This window comes from Desmodus rotundus, chromosome 6, assembly GCF_022682495.2.
Source record: "Desmodus rotundus isolate HL8 chromosome 6, HLdesRot8A.1, whole genome shotgun sequence".
Lineage (NCBI taxonomy): Eukaryota > Metazoa > Chordata > Mammalia > Chiroptera > Phyllostomidae > Desmodus > Desmodus rotundus.
The window spans coordinates 29251520-29271327 of NC_071392.1; positions in this window are offsets into that span (position 1 = coordinate 29251520).

Consider the following 19808-nt stretch of genomic DNA (forward strand, 5'->3'; position numbering starts at 1 on the left):
TAGGCCGAAGTTATGCATCTTCTCTTTGTACCCTATTTTTGGTTTATTTGGTTGCCCACACAACACATAGAAAACCGAGAGTTTCATTGGACTAGACATTGGTATGATGTTTTCATTACTGTTACGGCTGCCAAGGTCGAAACAAGAGCTGCTGTACTCATTCTTTCAGTTTTTTGTTTTACAGTGGTGCAAATTGCATGTTTAAAAAACAAGTGTGGGTATTTATCTGCTTCTATAGATGCCCATGTTATTACTTTCAGCAGGTTAGCCCTCTGGCTGAAGGATTCTATTCCCAGGACTCCATCTGCCTGTCCTCCACCCACAAGGTGTACCTGAACTTGGGCACGCTTGGTTTTGGCATGTTGTCTACTCTGCTTCAGACTAATTTATTATTTCAAAACTAAAACAAACAGGAGAGACACGGTGATCCTTTGCACAGAGAGCAGTTAGCAAAGTGTCCACTTGAGATTCAAAGTGAAAGCATTGTACTGGAATCCATAGGCAGTGCTCTTACTCTAGAGGTGCTAAGCCTAGTGCTGGAGCTATATGATAATTGTCCAAACCACTCTTAATGGTGAACACGTGGAGGACAGACTCAAAGAATAACAAAGGTTTCTCCATAGCTTCTCTATTCTTTGGCATTAGCCTTGATGAACCGATTATTAAAGTAAATAAATCCCCCCTTTGCCTACTGTTAAAACAGGAGGTATCTGTGATTTTATTTCCATTTCCAGTCGAGAAATAAAACCTCCTTGAGGAAATCCATTATAGCGCCATTTTTTACAAAATTCAAATTCTAACATACTGCATTTTAAGAAAACTCTGGTATTTCATTTGTAGATGTAATCATCTGCTTTTAAAAATAATTTAAAAATTGCTCTGAAGTGGTTAGTACCTTTTCCATAGGTTCTTAGCCATAACCCTGATGTCCAGCCTAGACTCTCAGGAAATACTGCTATTTTAACAGATAGTTTCAAATGAAGTGGTAAAACATATCATAATCCCTTACATGTTTTTACACCATTGAATTTTTTAATTGGATGAATAATGAACAAGTGTTTGTCCTAATGGGTGGGCAGATCTTGAGCAACCAACCCACTCGTTCTGGTCCCAGTTTGTCACTCAGCACTGTGACAGTATTTGGGAACGTTGCTGGACTTAGTTTCTTCTTGGTTAAGCCACTATACAAAGTTCTTCACTCAATTAGCATCTCGTATTAGAGTCCAAATGTACTGACGAATCACATACATTCTCAGCTTTTTTGTACTGTTGTTAGAAGAAAAACTTTCCAACTAAAATTGTAATATTTCAGTTTTCTAAAAATATATTTGCATAAGTTAAAATAAAAAGACCAGTTAGTCTACAAATCGTGTATCTTAATCTGCCTTGTGATTTTTATTTAGTTGAACAAAACACTATTCAATTCTACATTAATACTTTTTTGACCTATAAACCAAGTGCTTGTTCCCTTCGGCCAAATTACTTGGAAAAGAACACCATGGACACTATGGTGCTGTATGTCTATGCAAACAGAAAACACATTGTTTAGTTCCATATCGAATTGTGACAAAAATATAAGCAATAATCTAAACATCCTACTTATGTTGTAAAGATACAAACGGTGCAGTTAATAGTTGAAAACAGCTTAATATCTACCAGGATCCTCAAAAGAAATTAAATTTATATTTTATGATACTGAGAAGAGAAATAAACACATTAATGTGAAATGAAATTGTGCTGATATTAATTAAAATTTTAGAAGGCGGTTAAATAGTATAGACTCAAAAACAAAAACAAGAGATCATCTTTGCTGGGAATGGAAATTTGACCTGTGACAGCTTTAAAAGGAAGAAAAACTGAATTGTTAAATAATGTTGCTTTGTACGAGAATCTAGTCTGACATTTTGTGAAGCCTGAATAACTTTCTTACAATAAATTACATGCATTTGAATACAGTGAACTATAATATAGTGTATGGAAAGTATACATATTTTGCAAAATCTTAAGTTGAACTCATCGTAAGAGTCTCAGAAATTAAGCAAGGCCAGCAACATACCATCAAATGATAGACTACCACATGCTCATCCACAGGGAAGTTGAGCCAAGGCCAAATAAGGCATTTAGATGCATAAATAAATAGTTACTTATTATGTGGTGTCGTTTTATTTTCTGAAAAACAAATGCATCTTCAAAAATCTAACACTAAGCTTCAAACTCACACTAAGATACTCTCTCAGAAGAGGCTGACCCAGACACCTACATGTTTACATAGAGGAACACCTTCCAAAATGTTTGTAGTCATGTTCACCTCATTAACACCATTCAGAGAGTTTCTGTAGAATTTCCTAATGACAAGGTCATTGCACACTATGATGATTTTTATTTTTCTTTAAATGAAATTGTCTCCAACTTCCAGAGAAGATATGATTTCTCTGCAAGATTCAACCATATGTTTAGATATGCAAAACTTAAGAAATATAAAGAACACAAAGCTTAGAACTGGCCCTGTCTAGTGTGGTTCAGTGGATTGAGTGCCCACCTGTGAACCAAAGTGTTGCTGGTTCATTCCCCGTCAGGGCACATGCCTGGGTTGCAGGCCAGGTCCCCAGTAAGGGGTGCGTGAGACGCAACCACACATTGACATCTCTGTCCCTCTCTTCCTCCCTTACTCTCTCTCTAAAAATAAATAAATAAGATCTTTAAAAAAAAAAAACCTTAGAACTGACAATCAATAAAAACAACACAAAATGTTCCTAATAAATTGCTATCTTGTAGCCTCACCAGGTAGAAATCAAATATGCAATTGATTTTGTGTAATTCTTGGTAGGATTTAGATTTTTTAAAATCACTTTTTGAGATAAGTGCACTTTTTTTTCAAATCTTCACCAGAGGATATTTTTTTCATTGATTTTTAGATAGAGAGAAGGGAGAGAGGAAGGGAAAGGGAGAAACATCGATGTGAAAGAGAAGCATCAATTGGTCGCCTCTGTATGTACGCAGACCTGGGATTGTGTGCACCTGGACCAGGGACCAAACCCAACCCAGGGGTCAAACCTGCACCCCTTGGGTTACGAGCTGATGCTCCAACCCACTGAGCCACACCAGCCAGGGCAGGATTTAGATTTTTTTTTTTAAGTTTTATAGAATTGTATACCTAAAACCTATATAATTTTATTTACCAATGTCACCTCAGTAATTCAATTAAAAATTTAAAATAGTAAACTGCCTTGCATATTAGTTAGGCTCATAGGAAACCAAGTATGTGGCCTATGAAATTTTTATTAAATAAGTTAATAAACTCTGTGATGTTCTCTGCTCACAGAAAGTTTGATTATCTGGATTTAATCCCTGGCATAGTGCTAGTCAGGAAAAGTGAATGGTAGCTGTCCTTGTCTTTATAAAGCATGCTTGGAAATAAATATGAGAAAAACAAATTACATTGTACAATTTAGAAAATGTTTCTCTTTGTTAGTAGTATCATATCTACTGGCTCCAAACCTCGTGTGAAAATCAGAATCACTGGAGAACTTGATCATATTTAAATTCCCGGGTCCCACACCAACCCCCCGGAATAAGAATCTCTGGGCGGAATCTAACAAACTCCACAAGGTTTCAAAGGTGATTCTGTTGTGCATCTGGACAGAGGATGGACATTTGGGGAACACTCACTAGAGGATGTAACTGATGTTAGAATCTCATAAACTGGTAATGTCTGGTTTATACCCACAGAGCTTACTCCTCAATCACTCTTCATGAGCCCTGTGTACCACGGTTGTCCTATGTGTTGGGAAGCTTCTGGGACCCTGAACAGAAGGCATGAGAAACGACCCTGGCCGCCTCTTCCCCGCTGTGTTTTTTGTCACGGAGGGCTAACCCTGGCTTTTTGGTTAAGATGATAGTGACACGCAGTGCTTTAGAGTTACAGCCTTAGTGGCCCTCTGCATTAATCCAAGTAGCCTAGAAAAACATAAATATGATACTCACATTTCCAAGAGTTGAGAACTCTTTTTGAGTCTCTGCTCAAAACTTTCCTCTAACTTCAAGACAACCCACACAAAGTTTAGTCTCTTAGACAGTATGTATATAAATCTGAGAGTAGAATGATATGTTAGATGCTTTTATTGAGGTTTCAGAAATTTTTCAACCAACTGAAGGATATTTCTCAGAGCCACTGAAATTCTAATTCCACCAGAAAATGGAGAAATTTGGGAGGCAGCCACATACTGAGCATGTTGTTGAAAGATTGTTTTTAAAAAAGGTAAAGTCATAACTCCCATACAGATTCAAAAATGAAAACATGTTATGATTTTATTTAATTCATTAATGAGGAAATTGGCAAAATATTACAACCAGTTGAAAGGAGATCATTTTCTAAAAACACAAGTTTATAGATCAACAATATTGAAATTAACGTGTCAGTGAAAACAAAATAACCTCTTCCCCAGCAGGGGAGAGAAAGCAAGTGAACCTCCAAACCCGATAGAATCTGGAGGACTATAGATTAGAATTATCCTACATTGCCATCAGCTGTCTACACTTTATAGAGTTGTCAAATAACTCAAAGACAAGAAACTCAAAGAAAGTCTAACATCAGATGCCTGGAAGAATGTGGTCTAAACATTGCATAGTTTTCTATTGAACCACAATGTTTTCCTGACAATGTCAGATGTCAGGGCCTCTATAAGGTTCCTCTTCTTTATTTTCAAACTTAGATTAACAATTTTTGGATTATACATAGGAATGTTCCTAGCAGCATTATTGACAATAACCAAAAAATGGAAAGCAACACAAAAGTTCATCACACGATGAAGGAACAAATAAAGTGCAATCAATGTAGCTATACAACGGAATACAGTTGGCAATACAAATAAATGAAGTACTGCCACATGTCACCACATGGGAGGAACTTGAAAATATTATGCTCAATGAGAAAAGTCAACCACAAAAGGCCTAGATCTAGTGTGATTTCCATATTTTAAATCAAGTTGACTTTATTGACTAACACTGTTGCCTATTACTCAATGGCTCTCTTAAAGTACTAGGTATTTTGGTCAGAACTAATTCACATTACAGCTTAAGAATTGCTGAACAAAATTAAGAGGAATAACTCAGATCTCTACCAGTTGTATGAGAGTCTGAACATGGTAAGAAAACAAAGCTGGAAATGAAATGTATTCTAAGTATCAAAACAGTAGATCAGTGATTTTCAACCTTTTTCATCTCAGGGCACAATTAATTACTAAAATTCTGCAGCACGCCAAAAAATATATTTTTTGCAGATCTGACCAAAAAATAAGTATAATTTTGATTCATTGACACCAGGTGTCTATTGTTGTGTTGGCTGTTTTCATTTTTTTATCTGACAGTCTAAGGGAAAGGAGGTCAGTGCCCCAGACTAAGTTGTCAGGTATCACATGTTTTAAAAATTCTTGCCGCACACCAGTGTGCCTGCCGTGGCCCACCATTGAAAGTCGCTATATTTGATCAATAATTTCACTCTGTATTAGGGTGTACATAATCTCTGTGACTTGGATTGAAGTTATCTGTACCTTGTTTAAAATCCTTTTTGGAATTCAGTGATGATAAATGAATATATATATAAATAATTGTTTACCTAATTTGACATATCTAAAAAATTAGAAGGGAATATGTGAGGTACTCATGGGCAGATAACTTCTCTAAACACCGGGTTTTGTTTGTTGTTGCTTTAGTTTCTAAGATGTCTCACAATAAGTCAAAACTTTTTCTACACATAAATAAGTATCTATCAGGCAATGTAAGTGATTTTTAAACAGCATATCCAAAATTTGCATCCAGACAAGTCTTACCTCAAAGCAGTCTTCTCAGTCTACTCTCAGTAATTAACATCTCCCTTCTTTGAAATAGAATTAGACATTTATAAACAATCTAAAGTCATATGTAGTCAAATAGGATATGAGAAATGAAAGCAATGAATCCAAATTTATCAAGTAGGTCACTGACTGGATCAGAGGCCAGTTCATAACAAAAAAAGGAGTTTCAAAGGATAGGTTTTAGCACTATTTGAAAAAACATATTCTTGGACAGGGATAAGACTTGTTTTGATGCATAATTTATGTATATGTTTTATTGTGTTTTAATCACATGTCATTATTATCACAGCTACAGGTTACCCATGTTCGAGTATTGTTCTACAACTAATATTATACCAACAAATAACAACAATCACTATTTACAATACAGTAGGTAACACTATACAGCTCCATTATACAATGGAAAGTTGTTCCTAGCACACTAGATAAAAATATATAAGAAGTTAACACAGTATTTTCTCAAAGACAGTTTTCATTGTTGAAACTGTGATTATCTCATAGTAAATTTGCATTGTTTCATTTTCATTGTTAAAAGTGTAACTTCATCTTGAGAAAGAAAAACAAAGCTGGAAGGCTCACACTTTCTGATTTCAGAATATGTTATAAAGCTACAGCATTCAAAATAGCATGGTACTGGCAAAAGGACAGATATACATACCAAAAGAACAGAAGAGAGAACCCAGAAATAAACTCTTACGTATACCCATATCACCAAATGATCTTCACCAAAGGTGCCAATGCTACACAATGGAGAAAGGATACTTTCTTCAACAAATATAATCCAAAACAAAACCAATATAAAGCTGCAAGAGAATGAAGTCAGACTCTTATGTTATACCATATACAAAAACTAACTCATAATGGATTAAAGCCCTAAATGTAACACTTGAATCTGTAAACACCCTAGAAGAAAACATATGGGAAAATCTTTATGATATTGGATTTAGCAATGAATTTTTTGATATGACAGTAAAGGACAGACAACATAAGCAAAGACAGACAAATGGAACTACGTTAACTTAAAAGTTTCTGTGAAACAAAGGAACCATCTATAGAATAGGGGGAAATACTTGCAACTCTTATATCTGATGAAAGGGTAATATCCAGAATACATAAAGAACTCCTACAACTCAACAACAACAACGAAAACAATCCAACCTAAAAATGAGCATAGGCCTTGAATCGACATTTCTCTAAAGAAGTTATACAAATGGCCACAAGCACAGGAAAGGACACTCAGCATCGTTAATCATCAGGAAAATGCAAATCAAAACCACACTGAGATGTCACTTCACACCCAAAACTAGTTGTGATTAAAAAAAAAAACTCAGGAAAATAGCAAGTGTTAGTGATGATGTGGAAAAATTGAAACCTTCATGCACTGTTGGTGAAAATATGAAATGGTACAGCCGTTATGGAAAACAGCATGGAGGTTCCTCAAAATTTTAAAAATAGAATTATTATATGTTCTAGTACTCCCGCTTCTGGGAATTTACCCCCAAAGTTGAAGATAGGATCTTGAAGAGATATTTGCACACCTGTGCTCCTCACAACATTGTTCAGTGGCCAAGACGTGGAGGCAACCTAAACGTCCATCGGCAGAAGAATGGATAGAGAAAGTGTAGTATATGCATACAATGGAGTATCATTCAGCCTTTTAAAAGAAAGACATTCTATTATATTTTGCAACCTCGATAAAACTTGACATTATGCTAAGCAAAATAAGCCAGCCACAAAAAGACAAATACTGTATGATTCCCGGACATGAGACATCTAAAATAGCCAAACTCTTAGACAGCAGGATGGTGATTGCCAGCAGGAGGGAAAAGGGGGCTGTTCGAAGGATGTAGAGTTTCAGTTTTGGAAGATGGAAAAGGTCTAGATACCAGTTGCACAACAATGGGTTTATATATATGTACTGTGCACTTAAAAAAAATTGATAGTAAATGTTATATGTTTTTACCACAACAGAGAAGAAAGTGTACTTTCATTGCTACAAGCTGAATCTATAACAATGAGAAACAACTTTCCATGTATGAGAGTCCCTGGAGAATGATCAAAATCAAGGTTAATTGCAGGAGAAAATAATGCATACACAAGTGTACTTTGCCAAGTTTCACATTTCTAGCTTTATAAATGCCTCAGAAAGAATGAAAATTGCTTCCTTAATTTGCAGGCATTTTATTACTTAGCTGTGTTATAAAAATACAAGTGCTATACACTTTGAAAGTATATAAACGTTTAAGTTTCTTTCAACCTTGACTTTTGCATTCATAATTGCAGGTCTGCCTTCTTACTTTACTAAGGCAGAACAAACAGTCAAACAACTGTTTCACCCTGAATCCAGAGCCACTTTGATTCTGGCTCCTCTTCGGAATTAGGCAGAGACGTGTTCTAGTCTGACAAGGAATGACCGCAGCTGGTCCCGCCTAACTCAGACTTATCTTTGCTCTGATGCATTAGATGCTGTCATCTTTCTGATACTTCTGCCATGAAGTTAATCCCTTGAACTTGAGCCAGAGAAGACTGCAATTCCTGTTTGAACTCTGGAATGTCCAGGTGATTGGGCTGTACCCTTGTTCTCTACTTTGAAATTCAGATTCTCTCTCTCTCTCTCTCTCTCTCATCCTCTCATTCTCTCACCAGCCAAGTAGGAGCTATATACCTAGTTAGCCTTAAACATCTATAAATGACAGATACATGTTCATTTCACTTGTTTCACTTTAACCTAAAGAATCAACTTGAATTTCTGTATTCATTTAAAAAGGAAATTATCAATACATTTAATTTGTCTAATAAAAATATCAAGCAGCTTTGTTATTGATCTGAAACTTTATATTTGGTTTCATTGAACAGCAAATTTAAAAATATTTCATGTAAACATGGCTGAAATTTCAAAAATGTTGAAAACTTTTCTACATATTTACATATATACTAGTTTGTAAAACAAATGTAAGAAAACCAGTGGTTTGCTGGTAAATGTTTAACAACTTACTCTCCACAGAGAGGAGGGAAGCCATGGTTTGCAATATCTGCCAATTTCCATGGTGTAATTACTCCAGCCATGGCTAATTACAAACCACCAACATATAATTCCTGAAAATTTCACAGTCAGCTCTCATAGGCCTGCAGGAACCAGCTCCAACTCACTGATGAAGAAAACCACGTATTATTAATGAGAACACACTGACGGGTGATTACTTACAATAAAATAATCATGGGTTTTCTTTTAAAAAAGTTCTACAGAAAACCTTTGAACAAAATAAAACCCATATATTAAACTTGGAGCATTCTGTCGCTCAAAGTAAAACATGGGATTTAAAGTATGTTTGAGACTAAATCCATAAGGGCCATTTTATGATAATGGTGGATTATGCCACGAACAACAACACTTTATCTAATAACATGATTTGTGTTCTTGTTTCTTATAAAATCCTGAAACATAAGTAGACAGCATAAGTGAAAAGAGATTATTCAATAAACACAAGTCACTAAAAGATCCAAAGAGTTAGATTTGATACTTGGCTACATTTTGAATATCTGGTCTGTTCCAACGGTGTTTTATTTTTATTTATTTATTTTTCCAAAGGTGTTTTAAAATGTAGGTTTTGCTATTATGCAAACTTGGTGAAACCAACAGCTCAGGAGATCATTGACATTGTAAAGACAGAGTTTTACTCACAGTTCCCGGGAGGAAGGCGTACACCATGCCAGGCAGGGCCGCACAGGGCAGGTCAGGAGGCAGAAGGACTGGGAGGAAAATGGGACAGGAGTCTACGGTCAAGGGAGGAGGGCAGATGGTAGGTTTACATTTCTGAGTATGCGAAACAGAGTTTATTCTTATGTTCTTTATTCTTTATTGTATGATTTATTTGTAGTAGAACTGTAAACATATTTTTGCCCACCCCTCTGTTTTCTGTGGGGAGACACAGTGACACAGGGTAAGCCTGTTAGAACTGGCTAGTTTGAATGACTTCAGCAGGCCCTCAGGTGAAGAGCTGTGTCTAGTTGTGAGATACCTGGACCCTTGGGTGATTAGGGCAGGGGAACAGTGACCCTGAGTTTGAGAACTTAGTAAGTGCCCAAAAAGGGACGTTTGCAAGTACGAGCTCTGGATTGGTTGGTTTGCATTTGAAAGGCACTCTCGCCCATCTTCATTCAGTCGCTAAGAATTGGCTAGCCATGGGAAGAGTAATCCCCCCAGAGTCCACAAGGTCCCAGAGGTCAAAGCACCAAAAATACAGGAAATGAAAAGACTTGATTAACACAAACGGAGAAATGTACTTGAAATAATTCTATCAATCTTCTCATAATTTTTCCCTTACCGGGATCATAAGAACTGGCACTAAGCAATCTAGGACACACTCTTTGGTAGGAATTTGGAATGAATGTAATAATTTTGCCAAATCAAGACATTGATATGTTCTGACAATCAACTAACTGTCAAAGTGGGAAGGGTCATTCTTACAAAAATTAAGGCCGCCAGCAGGCACGTGTTTGTAGGGAAAGCCAGACAGCTTCCAACAGAGATGAGCCCATGGTCTGTTTTAGACAAAGCCAAGATTTTCTTCTGAAAGTAATTCTGAGTCTTTTTAGTACATACGTAGATAATTGGATGAGGGAGACCTCAATGTCCTACTTCAGAGAGAACAGCACAATTGTTCCGCCGTAATTGTTTCTGCCAGGGAAATATTTACAGCAGATTATATGTAAAATAGCTCAATAAAGCACCCCTAAAATATCTGTTTTTTTAAAAAATATATGATTCTAGTGAACCTTCCAAGATGAACTAGTTGCAAAATATATTCCTATTGTATAGATTTGATCTTCTATGTAGGGTCATCAGATATAAGTTCGTGAAATATTGGCAAATATTGCCCCAAATGATAACTTATATGTAATAATGGTTGCTCCTAAGCCATTCTTTCTGGGAACAATTTAATAATAAGATAATGAGTAGTGTGTTGGGGTAGTAACTATTTACTGACATTAACAATATTTTTTCAGGACATAAAATACTTATGTTCCTTCAGTCAATAATTATTTACTGAACATTATATATATGTGTGTGTGTATGTATGCATATATATATATGTATATATATATATACACGCAATGATGCTCGTCTTATCAAAATGCAAATTTTAATTTAATTCTATCTCCTTGGGATTCATGTTGATTTCATAAAGCACAATATATCATGAAAAATATATTCAACTTAAGTAAATGATTAAATATATAAATATAAATACATATACTGTGTGTGTGTGCATAATTTTAGGTTTGGTTTTCTTGGCCTGTAAGTGCAGTGGCTTCTTGGTTTCAGGTTGCTAAGTAGCAGGAGTAAGGGGCCGTAAAGACCAAGCCAGATGGCAAATTGTGCCTTGTGTTCCTCCGTGTAGACATCTTGCCGGGGTTGTTAGTGCCCTTCCACTCCCCAGCCGCCAGTCACCTTGTTTTCTCCTGGCCACGAGTATTTCCTTTCCCAGCAGAATCTCTCAGTGCAGTGTTCTGTGTTCTTGACTTCCTCTTCCCCATTGTCAAAACTTTCCAGTCTAGTGTTTCTGTCACAGAAACTTGTGGCTGATGTTGCTAACTAAGTGAATCTGGCCATTCAACAATTGTTGAATTCTTAAAAAAAAAAAAAAGTATTAGTGGTCCTCATCAATTAAAGGCAAATGGTTGGACCTTGGGACAAGGTAATATGTTACAATGAAAGACAATCTTAAACTTCTCGGTCCATTATTTTACTGAGGCTCATGCATTTTCCTTGTTGAGTTCCCCATTTATTACATACTAGTCCCTTTTTGATTCCGGACATTACAAATTCCACATGCCCTAATCTGTCACGTCTCTGACTTTGCCTGTGTTCATCCTTGATTTTGGCGCATTCATATTTATCTCCTTTTTTTTTTGCCTTGAAATTTGTGTATTTTGAGTGTTCTTTAAGAAATTCTTTCTCCTCCCTCTACCACAAAGATATTTTCTTACAGTATCTTTTTTTAACATGATATGCTTGCTTTTCACATTTAGGTCTTTCATCCATCTGGCATTCGCCTTTTTATAGTGTTAGGTAGTGATCTTGGTTTATTATTCTAAATTATTTTTAAGGGAACTTAACACATGGACATTGTAATAGCTATGGGAAAATAATAATTAATGAGTTATTTAATCAGTTATTAATAAATATTTTGTACTTTGCCCTGACCAGTGTGACTCAGTTGGTTGGATGTTGGCCTGCAAAGCAAAGGGTCGCTAGTTCGATTCCTGGTCAGGGGCACATGCCTGGGTTGTGGGTTCAGTCCCTGGTTGGGGCACATATGAGAGGCAACAGATTGATGTTTCTCTCTCACATCGATGTTTCCCTCCCTTTCTCCTCTCCCTAAAAATAAATAAAGTCTTCAAAAATTTTGTAAACATATTTTCTACTTCAGTGAAAAACTAAGCATTGTCTGTACCACACCGGTCCAGGTCATGTAGTAATAGCTCTGTTAAATTTCTTTTTAAACTTTGGACTTCTTTTTAAATTGCATGTGACCGATGGGCATGGAAACTGTCATCCAGTAGAGTTTTGTTTGACTTCTCTAACTCTGTGGAAAAAAGTTGCCTCTCTTTGTAATGGAGTTCCTTTATTCCATATACATTTGTACTTTTTGAGTTTTCCTTTGAAGCAGTGTTAACCCCTGGCTCTCTCATTTCAAGCACTGTATAGTCCCGAATGCACCGTCCAAGGGTAGGTTGTTTCTCCTTGACAGACGAAGCATATATTCTAGGCTTTAGTAAGGCAGCTATTTCTAACAATTATCAACACCAGGCATGTTTTGAACAAGCATACAAAATGTTGGAGATTTTTCACTGGTGTTCAAGCTATGTCATTGGCTAGGAAGACTATACATACGTATTATGTATATATAGTCTGCCCCTTCACAAACAGGGTATTAGAATTTGCCAAGATCAACAGTTAACCAATTAATCCCTCATGATTAATCAGTAAAATAAAATCTTTAACACTATATGAATCATTTTTAAACATTTACATTAAAGTCATGATTTAGCCCTGGCTGGTGTAGCTCAGTGGATTGAGCACCGGCCTGTGAACCCAAGGGTTGCTGGTTCAATTCCCAGTCTAGGGTACATGCCTGGGTTGCAGGCCAGATCCCCAGTAAGGGGCACTCAAGAGGAAACTACACCTTGATGTTTCTCTCCCTCCCTTCCTCTCTCTAAAAATAAATAAATAAAATCTTTTAAAAAATACCTCAAATTTAAAAAATAATAGTCATTATTTTACTTTCTTTTGAGAATTATCTTTTAACCCAGTTAAAATAGTTATTCATGACATGTTAGCTAGCTAACAAATTTTGCCCCAGAATTTTAAAAGTGCCATCCATACATTGAAACGATTCTTGAGTTGCGACATTAATAAAACTATGCTTTAGGGAAGAAGCCCTCATTGCTCTTAAAGCATGTCGTACAAGTGGCCTCTGCTCTTCCTGAGCAAAAGACTGGCCCAGAGCAAGCGATACTAAAGTTTCTTTTGTTAAGCTCTGTGAGCTTGAAGTTCATTACTTCACCTTTATTTTCATTCCTTTATTTCTAAGCAAATATATAAAGATCTAGTGCAGGGGGCCCCAACCCCCAGGCCACAGAGCTCTGCCTCCTGTCTCTTCCCCCTAGCCCCCCACCTTCCATGGAAAAATTGTTTTCCACAATACACAAAACCGGTCCCTGGTGCCAAAAAGGTTGGGGACCGCTGATCTAGTGGTTTCTAAAGAAACAGGGTGGTGTAAACCTACAGACTAAACTTGAGAGTCAGAAGTTTCAAGTTCTAGTCCCAGTTTTCATGAATCAGTGGGACCTGTGTAAGTCTCTAGCCTCTCTGGACCCCGATGTTTTAGTCTGTCCAGTGTAAAGGTTGGACTAACCTGATGACTGACTAAAATTGATTTTTAAATTTATAATTAATTAGGTTCTTTTTGATAGTTATAGGTAGCCACCAATATTTAGAGGCAGAGGCTAGCACAACCTTGCTATTAGTTTAGATGCATTGCAGTAAAGGAAATTTCAGACCCAATTCCAGTACACACGCGCACACTTTCCAGCAAGCAGACACAAGCTATTCTGTAAGTTCAGAGAAGTCCCAACAGTCTGCTCTATTCTTCTAGGCCCTCCGACCAGCTTCCTGGATGAAAGTTTCATTTGGAGACACCACATAATATTATAGCAGCAGAATTCTGCTAAGTTGCATAGTTGAGTACAGGACTGGTCCGAAATACTAAGTCTAGGGTGCCATTCAGTGTATTTCCAGCTTTAAAGTTCATACAAATCTTGCTCAAATGTAGGTCTCATTAAAACATAAATCTGACTCAGATGTCTGGAGTGGGGCCTGAGACCCTGCATTTCTGACAAAATCCCTCCTGTTGCTGGTGCTGCTGGTCTGGACCATTCTTTGAGTATCAACGTTACAGACCATTGATCTTGATAAGTTCTAATACTCTGTTCATGTGGGGGCAGGATGACCAAGACAGACTTCCCAGCCAAGCACATATCTTGACACCAGCGAAAAATCTCTCAACATTTTTCTTTCTGCTAGTTCAAAACACACCTGGTGTTAATAATAGAATAGTTCCCTCTCTAAAGGCTATAACGTTATTTAATCTTTCACGGTGGTTTTTAAAGACTTCTTTTCTCGCACAGTTATCAATCAAAGCGACTGTGTTCTTTAGGAACCGTCTACCCTTGGACTGTGCATTCAGGATTAGGGTGCTTGAAATATTAGCTCATTTTTATATTATAGTGGATTGTTTGATGTAAACTAGCTTCTTTTCTGCTCTGAAACTCTAAACTTGAGCTTCACCTTTCCCCTTTCTTCTTCTCTGTTTCAAATCTAAAAGTGAGTTTTCCTTCTCACCACCCTCCCTTTGTCTTACTTTGAACTGTGGCTCTAGTCTTGTGCTCGCAGCCCTGCCTGTCCATTGTACAACTCGGGTAACTCCAGAACAATTACACGAGACTCTCCGGGGGTGGATCTCCAAGTAGCTGTCTTCTGGACACCCTCTTTCGGTAATTCTAACATGCAGTCGTGGCTGAGAATCATGACTCTAAGGACAGTGATTCTTAAAGATGGCTGTGTGTTGTGACGCCATGAGGAACTCAAAAAATGCTTGGGCCCCATCCCAAAGTTCCTGACTTCGTTGTTGTAGGGTGTGACCTGAGCATCAAGACTTTTTATCAAAATATGTTATTCTTTTAGAGAGAGAGGAAGGGACAGAGAAATAGAGAGAGAAAAACATAGATGTGAGAGAGAAACATCAGTTGCCTCTCATACATGCCCTAACTAGGGACCGAACCTGCAACCCAGGCATATGCCCTGACGGGGAATTGAACTGGTGACCTTTCACTTTGCAGGATGACACCCAACCAAATGAGCCCAGTGAGGGCCTGAGCATCAGAATTTGTCAGAGCTCAGCTTGGTTCTGCTTATAACCCCAACTTACAGGACTGGTCAAAGTAAAACAGCAGGATATCAAGCAATCTCTTTTACTTTAGGGGAAAGGATTTCATATACTTGCAAGACATAACTTGCAAGTCATTGTCAGGCCTTCCTGAAAATCTGGTAAATGTTATTTGTAAGATTATTATTGGTGCTTTATTGTATGTAGGGACCTAGGGATGCACTAGTGGAGTTTTCAAATTTTAAGTTGCATGACAATCGCCTGGGCTGTTGCTGACAGTGCAGATCAGAGTCTCCGGAGACAGGCTGGAAAGAGGGATAATTAGTCCACATTTTTAAGGAGACACACAGTTGTTACTGACAGCATTTGGAAGACTGCGTTGAGTCTATCATGACAGTAGAGCTGTCTGAGTAAGTAAGCGTTGGGTGGTCATCTGACTGTTTACATGTGTCGTGTGAAGCTGAAGAACGTTAGGATCTGCCACTCCCAGATATGCCACTCAGACCTAAGGATTATTTTGAGCTGAGGGCAGCTGACAACCAAACAATGCTTTCTCTATGATGTGCCTAAAAGCAGGCATCAATTTCCATTTGGGAAGGTGCTTCTTTCTCTTCCCTACCCCCTATCAGGAAAAGAGTAACTTTTATCACCAGATATGGAGAGTCTACAGCCACCTAGATGAATTTACATAAACAAACCTTACTCTCAAACTCCCTTTCCTTTGTTAAAATGGTATATAAGCCCTCAAGTCTAACCACATCTTTGAGCTTCAGATCTTTTCTGTGAACTTCCGTGGGGGTAAATATTAAGAAAAATTGTGTGTCTTTTCTCTTATTAATCTGTCTTCCATTTGTTTCGTTCAGAGGTCCCCAGGCCTGAAACTGAGAGAGCAGAGAAAAAGGTTTTCCTCCCTGACAATGTTCATATGTAAGGCTCCCCTGTCCACCAATACCTTATTTACTGGGTTGGCTATGGTGATTGTAATGTCCACTCTGGAACCCCTCCTGAGAGAGGGGATCTTTTTTCCCCAAATATAGGTAAATATGCCAGTATGTTTCCTTGAAGTAAGTCATTGTCACTATTCTCCACCACTGTTGGTTTTATAAAGTATATGGAACATGGAAATAAAGAAATGAAAACCACATAAAAGGTGAGTTATATTTTGATTACAATAGTGTCAGGTCTTTAAAATAGCACAGCAACAGAAAGAGCAAGGCCAGGGTGGGAAACCCTGGGCTCCATCAGGCACCTAGGGGAGGGGACGGGCATGAAAGTCGTGGCAGCAAGAATGAGCAGGCAGGCAAGCACCAGTTGTAGTTCGGAGAAAAACGATAAAAAGGACTAGAAGGGAATGAGGAATGAAGGCATGCACGCTCATCTGCATCAACATTTGGGCTCTTGCTAAAAGTAGCTGCCATTTATTAAGGATAATGTGTATGACAGCACTGTACTAAGCATGTTACTTTGGCTCTTACATCAAGTCCTGCACTACCTCTGTGAGGTAGGCTGTGTTTTCCTACTTTGCTGGGAGATTATGTAACCCCTCTAAATTTTAGAGGGGTTACATAATCTCCTTAAAACTATTAATAAGGAGTAGGTCTAGAATATGGAGCAACCTAGTACAATTCCAGAGCCTTCTTTCCTCCTTAATATCCTTCATTAAAAAGAAAAAGTCGAATTGAAGTTTTGTGGATGAAGAAGAAAAACTAGGAGAATCTAAGCTCCATTTGTTTTAACCATGATGATTAAATTAACTCATCAACATTTGCTGTGGATTCATGATTTGTTAATGGAACTGTGGAAGTACTATTACCTTTGCTAATGTCTACTTGAATAGAGCTCCTTAATTTAACTCCAGGGGATTTAAATTACTGGGCTTCTCATAAGCTTCATTGACCTGGAAATTGGCCAAGAGCCCTTGACAATAGAGGTGGCCACTACACCAAGAAACCTTATTTCTTGCACTATGAAGAGGCAGAGCAAAAGGAAGACTATCACTGGGTATGTATTGCTCTTCTGGTCCAGCCCATGTGTACCGTACATTATTAATGGTGGGCGCATATTATCGTGAGAATAGGAAACAACACAAAGAAAATGTTCTTATTTGAGAAGCAAAGTAGCTTTACAGACTGTGCAAGATGCTAGAAGTCAGATGCTCTGACTTCTTCCTCTATATCACTCCCTATCCCTTTTTAACACTAATGGAAATGAACAGCTCAAGGGCATTATAAAGAAGCCATTGAGGCTGATGCTCTAATTAGAAACAATTTGAACTACACAAAGTACACTGAGGCCTAGACGGCTTCATAAAATTGAATAAAAAATGAAAAGGAAAATAATGACTAGTATGTATAGGGACATGTGAATACTTACCAACAGAGTTGGTGATGTTAGAATTATGCATAGCTGCATTTTTAGTGTCCCAGAGAAAATATAACTAAATGTAAAAAAGAGAAATGGCAAATGAGAAAGTATGAAAAGGAAGACCAATTAACAATGAATATCTAATCCTCCCAGGGCAAAATAAATTTATTATGCCAAGCAAAGGACAAAAAGAACTCAATTATTTCTTTTAGTTAAGTTTTAAAAGTAACCTCAAAGATGATGCATTAACCTTCCTTAGGTAATTATCATGATAACTCACAGGTAGTATTTTTTTTTCTTTGACAATCTGTACAAGCACACAGAAAACTCAAACGGAATTTTAATAAATTCCTAGGCTTTTCTAACCAGCTTTCTAGATACTTAAATGACTTCACAGATCATCTAATCCAGTGTTTAGTCTTAGTATACAGCCCAGAGGCTACTTGAGTCAAAATCAGTTAGAGTGAATAATAAAAATGCATATTCCCAGAAACTGCACCAAATATACTAAATTAAAAGCCCTCACAGAGATGAGTCACAGCAGAGTGCTAACCTTGAAGGCATACAATGTTTTGTTTTTTATTCCCAGTCATTAAGGGGGACTCACAGAAGAATACCCATGCCTGGACCTCTCCCATCCTTTCCCAAGTTCAGAGGATTTGGTTTAGATACTCACTGTTCTGGACTCAATGTTTGTGCTCCCCCAGCCCCAAGTTTATATGTTAAAGCCCTAATCCTCAATGTGATAGTGTTAGGAACTGAGGCCTTTGGGAAGGAATAAGGTTTAGAAGAGATTTATACCCTTATAAGAAGAAAAGGAAGACCAGAGCTTCCTCTCTCTGCCATTTGAGGACATGGCAAGAAGGTGGCTGTCTGCACGCCAGGGAGAGAGCCTTTACCGAGAATCGAATCTGCTGGCAGACCCATCTCAGACTTCCCGGCTTCCAGAACTGTAAGAAATCAATGTCTGTTGTTTAAGCCACCCAGTCCATGGTATGTTGTTATACCGGTCCAAGCTAAGACACTCTCCCTGAGCTTGCTTCTGTGAGATTTTCTGAAACTAGGACATGTTTTTGCCTTTCTCCTTATATCTGGTGCCCATAAAATGATTATCATAAAATGAACTTTTGTTGTACCTATTCCTATTTCTTGTCACTGAGAGATTGTAAATATTTTGTAGGAATAAGACGTATTGGCATTTGGGATTTGTAAGGCCAGTGCCGGTCTGATTTTGTTTTATTAGGTACATACATATCCCTGAAAGTTAACCTTCTGTGATCTTTCAAACCTGGCAAGGGGGACAGCCAAAATTTATATGTAGTCCTAGCTCAATATTTTTTCCTTTTCACTATATGACGCTGTGTCTAACAATAGTGAAGATATTACACAATTTACAACAAATATAAATAGTGTTATGGTGTTTGAATTAAGAATAATTACAACTATGAAGGTCCACTAAGCTGTTGTTTTTAATTCAAATGAACAAATTATAAAAAGATTTGTTTCAATGTTTCAATAAAGAATTTCAGAGGGAAAAAGATTAATAATCTGATGCTTAGTCATGAAAAATGTTGACATGATAGTTGCTATAAAAGGCTAGTAAGTGGGTGGATTATTATTAATTTTGGGCTAATAAAATATACCAAAAGGCTACTAATAAAAAGAATAACATTCCCACTCTACTGTTAAAGATAAGTGTGACATCAAAGTTGAATATACTTCTCCAGACTAATTTAATGTTCTTACAAAGAAGACCTAGATCTGTTGGAATAAAGAACATGGCACTTACTTAAGGAGAAAAACCATTAATGACCATAATAAAAAAAAATCATTAGTAGGTGTATTTGAATACTATGTGCCCCTTATTAACAAAGAAGGAATTCCATAAAAACTAGCCAGGTACTCATTCAGCAAACATTTGTTGGATGTCTACCATGAGTCAGAATGCACAAGATCACCTGAAATTCACGTAGGAAAGAGACAGGTTCCTAACTAATAAAAACACGCCAGAAAAAAAAGATAAAAATAGAATTTTGTGTAAATATTTCTTGATGAATATTGAGTTGGGCATATACTAATAATTAGTAACTATGAAGTATGTTACCTTTTCAAGACTTCTGCACAGTAGCTTATTAACCCC